General features: G+C 34.0%; 1 pseudogene; it reads left to right on the top strand.

Annotated features, from left to right (window-relative positions):
- The first annotated feature begins 2,213 nt into the window (after positions 1–2,213).
- On the top strand, positions 2,214–11,007 carry LOC118709308 (annotated as a pseudogene).
- The last annotated feature ends 827 nt before the right edge of the window (positions 11,008–11,834 follow it).

The raw sequence follows: 11,834 nt of genomic DNA, 5'->3' as shown, positions 1-11,834 counted from the left end.
ATTAAAAGGGGGTTTTCAAAAAAATGAAACTTTAAAAATTTTCATCTTGGGCTTAATTTTTGGAAAGCTTACATTTTATTATGTAAATTGCCCTGTTTATGTTTATCAGCACCATGCTCTAACCAACTGAGCTAACTGGCCATTTGACCTATTTATGTTTAAACCATAACTCTGAGAGAACATTTAGTCTAATCTTTTATTTTATAAATGAGGAAGCAGAGATGATCTCGGAAATCTCCAGGAATTTTTCTTTTTGTGTTTTAACATCAATAAAATGTAAATATCCATGCATGCTTTTTCTGTACACCTAAGGAATAGAGAGAAAGGGACACCATCTTCTTTGACATAGTAAAACTGTGATGTATTTCAGGAATGTTCCTTGAGTTGCCTTCTGTCAAGTCTCAAACCTGATAGTTCAAAGCACAGTTTCTTCTACATCTTTCAGATAATGGGGAGACTATGCTTGAAATTGTTTCTGACTCAGGAGCTTGTAGGATTTTGGACAAGTAGCAAGCAACCCAACCCTCAATTTCTTCAACTTATCTTGGGCAAATTATATGTACTTTATAGAAGAATTGTGAAGATAAAATTATAATAACAATTATAACAGGATACATTCTGTATGATGTCTACATTTCAGATAGTACTTTTATTCGTGTAACTCTATGGAGAACAATCCAGCATACTCGGCAATGCGATTTCTAGGAATTGATCCTATTAATGTATTTGCACATATGTAAAATGACCTGTGTACATGAATAATAGAAATGATTGGAAACAAATAAAGTGTCCATCAATAGTGGGTTTCTTAAACAAATGTATTAATACCTTACAATAGAACTTTGGGAACAATATTTTAAAGTACTGTTCTGGAATGTTTTTGCAAGATATGTGGATGATAGATAGTAAGACCAATATATAACCAATACATAGATAAATACTAGACAGATAGATGTTTATGCTTCTGTGTATATAGAAAGTTTATGGGAACTAAGACAATTGTCTCTCTGAGAAGAAAGCTGTGTGGCTGGGAACAGGGGAGGAAGGAAAACTTATGTCTTATTCTATACCTTCTTATACTCTTTGAATTTTGTATTCTGCACATGAATTCATGTATTCAAAGACAAATAAATAGACGTTTTAAAGTGTAATTATTGGTTAAGCTGATAAAGAATATAAGATTGCATAGTTTTTTTTTTCTTAGTGTGTTTTATTTTGTTTGTTTTAGACTTTCTAACAGATTTAAAGGATAGGCATGGTCAATGAAGAACATGCAATAAAAGCATCGCTAACAATGATATTAATATTTTGCACCAAAATTGCCAAATTGAATCACTGAACATAATTGTAAAATAAACTGATCACATAGCTAACGACTTTGTAATACTTGCTTAGAGGAATTATTCTGAGTAAGACTGGAAAAGGGAGTGAATTACATTGTAGTTGGTGGGGGCAGGTTGCAGGGAGGGCTTTCCCAAACATGTACATACATAAACATGCACATATGCATACATGTATGACATAAACACACATACTCATATGCACATGAGAGTCTGAATTTCATCTGACTCAGCCACTGGGAATCATTGATTTAGAAGATATATGTGCCAAATTTAAATGACATTTGGAAGTTAAATACAAATACTAATTAAATGATCCTATAGTTTAGTTATGTGAAATAAAAATCTCATTCAGTGATATTAAATTTCATTGATAAATTTTTATTTCACAAAACGTTTATGTTCATTTCCTATTTCTGATTCTGTTTCTTGGCACTAATAGGTGGTGGAAGGCGTCACCTTCTCACGGTTGTCAGTCACAACTCTGTTCAAGATAGCTTTCTGTGGGCAAACTTGTAAATGGAAGGAAAGACTGCCTGGTTATGCAATGGCAGAGTGTCTGACTAGTGACATCAATAATCGTGAGAGAGAAATGGCAAAGATTCCTCTGTGACATTTTATGATCATATATTTCTAACAGACAGAGAGGAAAAAATAGAACTAACTGAAACCACGTATGTCTCCAAAGAATAAGCATAATAACTCTCTGAAGTAGCTGGACTTTTGGTTAGCAAAACACCTGGGCAAGCCACTTGGGTTTTCGTGCTGAGTCCCCCAAGATCTAGATTGGAAAAGAACATGAAACTAAGACTTATCTGAGTTGCTTTAATAAAAAATAAAAGGAGTGGAGGGTGTGATTGGGAGCAGCCTTAAATGGGAGGAGTCTTAACAGACAACCAAACTGGAGACCAGAGAAAGAGGGAAAAGACTGTGTACAAGGTAAGATTAAGAAATTCTTTACAGACAGTTTTTCAGCTGAGTATGGCACAAACAGGCCCTTGAATAACTAACAATATTTTAAAAAAAGAAAGGGCCAGATGATCAGAAGACCACGAAGAGATGAAGGGAGCCTAAAGAAGCTACAATTAGTCATCTGGGTACAGATGTGAGATAGTCATCTTTCTCTTTGATTATGAACACATCTTCCAATACACAGATGATGTATTATAGAATTGTACACCTGAAGCCTATATAATTTTATTGACCAATGTCACCCTAATAAGTTCAATTTTAAAAAGGAAAGAAAAGGTTAAATTTGGGTAGCTATGAAGGGGTCGGGAGAGAAAATGCAAAAACTAATATCTGGACAAAATATCATAATAATAAAAGGCTAATATGCAAATGGTCATCACACGTGATGCCGTAATGACCCATCAACAGGGACCTGAAGCTGCATGGAGCCAGGCTGGGGCCAGGGGACTTGAGGCTTCAACCCTGAGCCCATTCTCCCCACCCCAGCACCAGGACATGAGGCTGTGTCCCCAGCCTGGCAGAGCTTGACAGGGTTGGGGCCGGCTGGGTCTTGGTATCACTCAATGGGGGTGGGTCTGGCCAGGCACTTATATTATAGAGAAAGGACAAATAGCAATATTAAAATATTTCCTCTAATTAATTCCATTTTAATGTGCATGAATTTCATGCACCAGGCCACTAGTGTATTACAATTACCAATAAGATTTATTATAATCATCTACCCTCCAAAAAATAATTCTTTCATTTCCATGTCTATGATCACCAGTAAAAATTAATATAAAAAGTTTTTATGCATTTTTGAATGCTCTAGATACATGAAATCATAATCAGAGTCTTTGAAGACCTCATCTGGGTAGTAGTTTGATTCTGTAATTTTGTTTTGCATAAATATGTAGATCACAAATGGGTTTCCTCAACTACCACCTGTATCACATTTTTAATGGCCACACAAAACTCATCATATTTAAAATTACACCAGACTATTACTTCTATCTAGGTAAATAAACCTGATATTTAAATCTAACAGCTTTACCTAATATTTAAAATTAAAATTTTAAATGCTTATGCATCTCCTATTCTCCTGGACCCTTCTATTAAAGAGAAAGACAAAACCATCGGCATACCAATCTAGTGGCAGTGACAGATACTAAATATTAGAAAGGCATATAGAAAATCTCTTTCATTATAAACACTCTAAATGACATCTAAATCAAAATAAATATCAGAGGGTCTGAGTTTTCTTAAAAGGTCTAAAATCCATTAAGTGAACAGAAATGTTTTCTTGCAAAAAGAGAGAGTAAGAGAGAAAAAATATAAAACAATGAGGATAAAGAATAGTCTAATAAGACAGGTTAGAAATTCTTGGGCTCAGCATTTTATTACAAGCAAAATTAATTATTCTGCCTACTTAATAGAAATATTAATTAAGAAATCTCTCCAACAACAAACTATAGATAAACAATTCTCAATTACCCATATTCATAAAGAGTGGCTCTAGGGTGTGATATAATGTAGAAGTTGTTTACATTTGATTCATAGTAATTAATTTATAATTAATATTTTATCTAGCCTACCTAAATCTGCTTATGTTCTTTGATTGTACCTCATCTCAAGGGCAAGGAATGAACAGCCTTGTCTTTTGACCCAAAGATCAAAGGAATTATATTAGTCCAAGAAGGTTTTGATAAAATGGAAAATCAATACATTTTTATTGAATTATAACATTGAAGGTGCCTAAATCATAAGTATACAGCTTGATAAAAGTTCACAAAGTAAATACAGCTATTTTATTTGGCTCAATAAATATACCATTACTAGCATCCCATTGTTATCTCGTCATTATTTTTTCCCTAATTCCCCATTAGCTCAAGGTAACCAACATTCTGATTTCCACACATGAGTGTTTTCCTGTTTTTGAACTTTATAGAAATGGCCAGCTGGTGTGGCTCAGTGGTTGAGCATCAACCTATGAACCAGAAAGTCATAGTTCAATTCCTGGTGAAGGCACATGCTAGGTTGTGGTCTCGATCTTCAGTGTGGGCATGCAGGAGGTAACCAATCAATGATTCTTTCTCATCATTGATGTTTCTATCTCTCTCCCTTACTCTCTGAAATTATTAAAAATATACTTTAAAAAATAAAGAAATGGAAATACAAGTGTCTGTCTATTCTTTTCACATCCTGGTTATCAGGTGCAGGTATTTTCCTTGTTGGTTTGCCTATTTGTTGTTGGTTTGCAAACAAGCCTCCATACACAAGGGCAAGAAGACAGCAAAGAGCAAGCAGGCCACTCCAGACAAGCCTTGTATGTAAGTTCCCTTTTAATAAGCAAGGGAACTTACATACAAGGCTTGTCTTGAGTGACTAGTAGATGTGTAGGTCGCTTGGAACCCACCTTCCACAATGTAAAAGTTTATATCAAGGTCTTAGCAGGGTTTAGTCAGGTATTCAGTCCAGATAAGTCTCAACAACTTCCAAGGTTATGTCCTTGGCACACCTCCCAGCATGGCAATCACAATACTAAGAGTATAATAAGAGTACACATTTCCAGACAGGAAAGAGGGTGAGAAGCCTGTAGCTTAACAGTCAACATTGAGGCCACATCCTCTTGACTGCCTTCCCCAATATCTATTGCTTTTAATACCTGTTTTCCTAAAAGTTAATAAGAATGGTGTTTTGGATACCATGGTTTGCAAGAGACCTATCAAGTCTTTTATTTATTATTCTATTGCATTCATATTTTACTTATTGATTTATAGACACAGTATATATTTTATTTAGATCTCTTTTTTGGAAATATTCATTGAAAACATCTTTAAGGCCTGTTTTTTTACTTCTCACTGTCTTCAAGATCTAGGTTCTTTAAATCGATATTTTAATGTAACATGGATAACCAAAAGCTATTTCTCCAGAGGTAGATGACCAAGAGGAAATAGGGCCTTGGCACATTGAGAAGAAATATACCAAGCTTAGTAGATTTGTTAGGAATTATAAGATGCCATTTAACCTTACTCTTTCTCACTATCCTCATCTATATGGTGGAAATAAGTATTTATCCTATTTAAAATCTCCCACAGAGTTAAACTTTAGGATAACAAAAGAAAAAGGAAGTGGGACAGAGTAATAAATGGTGATTGGTGAGTCAACTAATTTTACATGTAAAAATAGACTAGGACTGGCCTTTTAAGCAAATGAACCTTGAGATATTTTTCTATAGAACTGTCTTTTGTAAACTACTATGGTAGTAGAAAATGTATTAAAATCTATTAGGGGAAACAATTTCCCTCAACATAGATTGGCAATATATAGAACAAATAGGAAAGTCACCCAACTTCCACATTGTTTCAGCAAAATAAGTCATGTTTGGTAAATGTTTGATTAGTCACATTGTCAGCAACATCAATTTCAAAAGAAAAATATGCAAAGAAAATACAGCATTATAGTTTTTGTATAGTGTAGTGGGAATATGGGATATAATACAGAGGAAAGAAGGCTGACTTTGACAGACTTGAGTTTAAATTTCAAAAATGAACTGTCTAGCAGCTAGAAAATCTAGAAAAAAATAACTTCCTTAGCCTCATTTTTTATCTTAAATAGCATTATATCTTACAGTGGTGTGAGAATTCAAACTAATTCATTGATAATTCCTGATTCATTCATAGCAGATATCCAGTAAATGGTAACAGTTATATTTATCTAGCATTTTTCAAAGGAAAGTCACAGAATTTGATTAACTATAATTATGATGGCATGTAAAGTTTTGAAAATGCGCAATAAAGTGGGCATGTTATGGATTAGATATTTTTAGTACTCAGGAAGATTTCTTTGAAAGTTAAATTATAACATTTTCACTAGTTACCAAACATTTAATGTTCTTGAGCTATGGAACACATTTTATGTAGGTAGAAAACTACTGATGATTGATTGATTGATTGATTGACTGATGGATTTGGCTAGAAAAAGTCAGGCACGATATAGAAAATGTTTATTCTATCATTCCAAAGTGCAGTTATTTAATTAAATAAGTATATTTGCTATTTTCCATGACTGCTGTCTTTTGAACTAAGCTTAAAGTTCATGATCTAGATCCAGAAGTCTAGTTTCTAAGCCCATTCTACCGAACTCCATTCCTCTCAAGCCTCAGGTTAAAATATAGGTCCCACTTTTCCACAGTCTTACCAATTTAGATTATAGGTAGTTGTATAAATTAGCCAGTTTGTCTTCCCCTTGAAATATTCTTTTCAATTGGGAGAAAAAAGCATATCAAGGAATTTGTCTTATTTCTATATCACCAAACATTCCTCAAGGACAAGACTTGTCTGTTTCAAGGTTGTGCTAAACTGTATTTCTTCACAATCACTTGGTTTTCCCTCCTATGGGAGGTTACCTGACTGCCCTGTTGAATTCAGATGTGGCCTTGTGATTTACTTTGACAAATATAATGTGAAGTGACATGTGTGACTTCTGAGATGAGTCTGTAAGAACCCACCCTCTTCCCCACACCCTTAGATTTTGGAAGTGCGTGTTAGGTTGAATCCTCTATCTGCCTGTGTCTCTGACTATTGAGTTGAGCCCTTTGACATCCTCCACTAAACATGTAACATGAATCAGAAGCTCTGTTGTTTTAAACTGTTATAACCTAAGATTATAAATTGTTTTCACAGAATAACCTCACCCATCCTGACTGATGGAACCAGAAAACAAAACCAAAAAAATGGATGGCAGAAAATTGTGGGCTGTAAGATATCAGGTTTATAAAGGAGATAAAGTCAGGAGTTCAATAAGGTATAGAAAGAAAGTTATATCAACCATCACTGATAAAGATATAGCTCTCTGGTGTCCTTAATAATGATAACAAATATTCTATGCATCAGTGGTGGAAAATTTTTAAAAGGAAAACTACATGTAAATGAAATGTTCAAAAATATCTATGATTGTCTTTTTATCTAGAAAATGTTTTTAACAAAATTAAAAGGGGACTTCAGAACTTCAGAAATAATCTTTTTTTGAGTAATGAAGTGATAATGATGATAGATAATGCAACTAATATTTACTATACAAGTTAAAAACTAAAGGCTGACCATCATTCCAAAAATGAAAAACAACCATTTACTAAAAAAAACAGTATAAGAATATTTCTTTAGTGTGATCTAAGCTACATATACACAAAAACAAACTATATATTGTATATTATTTGTTTTTGGAGAATTATAAATTAAACATAAAATATTCTTCTAAAAACGAGTTTTTTTACTTTAAAATTCTGTGATCAACTATGTTCCACTGCATATAAATCACTCACCAGAACAATAATAAATCACACATTTTTATGTTTTAGAAAATAGCTTTGTAGGTCAGCACGGTTTAGAATATACCATTTAGACAGGGGGGAAATTCTATCAGTGAATTTTGGCCTGTTTCTGCAGAAAGACAAAATGTTTTCCTTCTTTTCTGAAGGAGTTATGACCAAGCTCTGTCAATGCACCTTAAGTAGGAAATACATTCCAAAAAATAAACAGTAGAAAAATAAAATAAAACATAAGAGTGGAAATTTAAACATGGAAAGAGACAACAAAAAATAAATAAATAATAGCATAATCAAAAGTTAAGATGGTGAAACAAAGGTGTAGGGAATAAAAAGTAATCCAGGTTAGTTACAGATTAGGGAATTTGTGTTTAAAAAGCAGGAGAACAAAAAGCTGGAAAATGCTGTGGCCGATGCTAATACCCTGTTTCCCCGAAAAATAAGACAGTGTCTTATATTAATTTTTGCTCCCAAAGATGCGCTAGGTCTTATTTTCAGGGGATGTCTTATTTTTCCATGAAGAAGAATACGGTATACATTTATTGTTAAATGAAAATAAAGGAAACTTATTACCTGTATACGGTACGGTAGTGCAGTAGTTGTCAACACAAACCAGACAAACTGTGAATCCTACAGTATCAAGAATTTACTCATTTATTCAATGACAATCATGTCATCATCTTCTGGAACATCATCATAACAATCCAATTCCTGAATTTCCTGGTGAATTTCTTGTGACTCCATTTCTTTCAGAATCAGTGGACCAAATCTCTCATGTTTAGCCTTGGGGGGGAGGGCTTATTTTCGGGGGAGGGTGGGATGCCTTATATTTCACTCAGAAGGAAACCTGTAAGTAGGTCTTATTTTTGGAGGATGTCTTATTTTCGGGGAAACACAGTAGTTATCCTACAATATGTTTATCCCATTTTCCTCAGTAATAGAACACTTGTCTCAAATAAAAACTGCATATACCTGACTTTCTTTCAGGAGGTGTGGCCAAGTGTCTAAGTTCTGGGCAATAGCTCATTAATGAAAGTGATCTGCACAACTTCCAGAAATGTCTTTAAATGGAATAAACAAACTTCTTTTGATGTTAGAGGAGCAACAAAATAGAAGGAGCCTGGATCCCTGACACTGTGAAGAGCCATGTCATCTCACTACTGCCTACAGGCATGTGAGGGAGAAATAACTTTCTATATTTTTTAAAGACACTGCTATTTGGAGTTTTCTGTCACTTTCAGCTGAACCTAATCCTAAATAATTCATGTTATAGACTCAATTGTGTCCCCCCAAAATCATATTTTGACCCCTGAAATGATGATATTGAAAATAGATCCTATAAAAATAATGAAGGTTAAATGGGGTCAAAAGGGAGGGATCCTAATCCAATAGGACTCATGTCCTTAAGGACTCATGTCTCTCTCTCTCTGTGAGCACACAGGAGAAAGGCCATGTGAGGACACGGCGTGAGACAGCTGTCTGCAAGCCAGGAAGAGAGGGATCACCACAAATCAAGCCTGAAGCACCATAATCTTGGACTTCCTAGTGTGCAGAACTGAGAGGAAATAAACATCTATTGTATAAGCCACCTGTCTCGGCTATTTTGTTATGGCAGCTGAGTGAAGACAGTACAGGTGTACAGAACCACAACACCCAAGGCTTTATTAAGGAACATAGGTGTTACTAAGCAAAGGTGTTGGCCAACAGTGATGGAAATCATCAAGGCATTACATTCAGAAAGTGAATATAAAAGTCATAAAAAGAAAGGCTAAAGTCTATAAGAATGCTTTGAGGTGATAAGACTCACATAATATAAAGTTTTATGTAAAAGATTAGGAACTTAATGGAATGTAGAATGTTTCTTTGTCAAATCTATGACACTCTTCTCATAAAGTCAACTCTATGAGACATGATATTCTTTAACATAAGCCTGAAAGAATTAAAGAATTTTAGTTGAAATAAATAATTCAACAATAGGCATTAGCGACACTAATTCCCCATTTGCAATAATTGATAAGACAAATAAGAAGAAGATCCATAAGGAAATAGAAGAGTTAGATAATACTACAAGACTAATGGACATTTATAGAACATACCACCTATTTTTTTTTCTTATGTGCCAAACAATTTTGTAAGCTTTTTTCTTAGTATTTATACAATTTGAAAATTTGTTCCTCAGGATTCTTTGAGGGATGTCTGCTGATGAACACTAACCAATAAAACTTTATGGGTAGAAATCCAGGAGAAAGTGTTTTGGTCTTATTTATCTACATAATTGATTTTCATAATTTTATTATTCAAGTGTTTGTTTTCATTATGCTTCTCCAAGATATTCAGTCTATTTCATAATATTTGTATCTTGCTCCCTACTGACATGTCTGAATAAAAGCAGACTCATTTTAATACTAGCCCAAGTGAGATATAATAAGAAAGACAAAACTATGGCAAATAAAAGTAATTCTAAATATCAGAATACATCAAAACTGGTTTTCCTGCTGCTCAGGATTTAACATGCCATTGATCTTTTCATTTGTAAGTAAAATTGAGAATCAAGGTGCAGCAACATTATCCTCCAGAAGAATCACAAAAACACATGTTTCATAGCTTGTATCAAACATGCAAAATATGAGTTAGATATGAGACACCATTTTCAGTATGTTTGACTTTTATCATTAATAAATACTATTATATTTGTAATAAATGTTTTATATAAGTAATTTATTCTAAGAATAAAACATTTATTGATTATATCCAACCTGCCAAATATTTACAAATTAGATCTTATTTCATCCTCACACCAGTACTATAAGGTATTCTTACAGCCATTTTACAGATTAGGAAGTTAGGTCAAAAGAATAAAGTAGGCATGTGCCAGGGGGTAGAGGAGGCCTACCAAGAGACCAGAAGGCAGAACTTATGCTGATTATGAATCAGTGAATGAGAGCGTGGAAGGTGTTTGTAGAACATCTGAAGAGAATGAATCCCAACAGCCCTTATATCACATATGATATCAGCCAGTTGTTTGATTTTATTGATGATCTGGCAGACCTCAGCTGTCTTGTTTACTGAGCTGATAACCAGACATACCAGCCTTATAACAAAGATTGGATTAAAGAAAATATCTAAATGCTTCTTTGTCTATAGACCCAACAGGCCGGAGAATAGTTGTGTTGAAAGCATTTGGGGGCTGGGGGTGGGCTTGGAACACAGGTGTGTACAGCTGTCTGTAGTGAAGTTTTGTATTATAGTAATCCTGTTTCCATTTTGGTACACTCTAGCCAGGACTGAATGTGTTAGATGATATGTGAGAATCTTATTCAATCTGAACTCCCATCACACACACACACCCCTTTTTCTCTTTTTTTACTTAAATATTGTTATGATGACCTAGAAGGAAGTTTTTCTTTGTCAGTTAATGTTGATTTCAATCTTTCATATCTGCTTTATAACATTCACTGCACTAACCCTTCAAGTTGTAGTGGGGTGGGGGTTTAATTATGTGCTAAGATAAAGTCTTAGTGAAAAACAAATAAATGTTCTTTAGTTATTAAAAAAAAAAAGAAAGTCACTAATGCTTATTATGTCTTATTATCTAAATATGGACTTAAATTTTGAAAATATTTGACTAGCATTTTTACATTGAATTTTGTAAAGTAAGTAAATATATGTGTTCATTTGTTGGGGCTACTATAACAAAATATTATATATCGGATGGCATAAACTATATAAATTTATTTTCTCACAGTTTTGGAGGCTAGAAATCCAAAATTGAAGTGTTGGCAGGTTTGTTTTCTCCTGAGGCCTCTCTCCTCTGCTTGCAGGTGGCCACCTTCTCATTTTGTCCTTTTATGGTCTTTCCTTTGCGCACATGCATCCTGGATGTCTCTCTGTGTATCCAAATTTCCTCTTTTTATGATGCCAGTCAGATTGGACCAGGGCACAATCTAATGCCCTATTCTAGCTCATTCATCTTTTTAAAGGCTCTATCCCTAAATACAGTCATATTCTAAGGTAAATGGGGATTAGGGCTTCAACATATGAATTTGGGAGGACATAATTCAGCCCAGAGCAATCTAAAAATTATTCTTTTTACACACTGTCCTTTTCCAATTTTTCATTATGACTATACCAACTTCATAAATTGATTCCAAAAGTGTTTTATTTTTCTATGACCAGAACAACTTAAATAGCATGAACAATAGCTATTTATTGAAGGT

Source organism: Pipistrellus kuhlii, unplaced genomic scaffold (assembly GCF_014108245.1).
Source record: "Pipistrellus kuhlii isolate mPipKuh1 unplaced genomic scaffold, mPipKuh1.p scaffold_m20_p_7, whole genome shotgun sequence".
Lineage (NCBI taxonomy): Eukaryota > Metazoa > Chordata > Mammalia > Chiroptera > Vespertilionidae > Pipistrellus > Pipistrellus kuhlii.
This window is presented reverse-complemented; position numbering and strand designations above follow the sequence as displayed.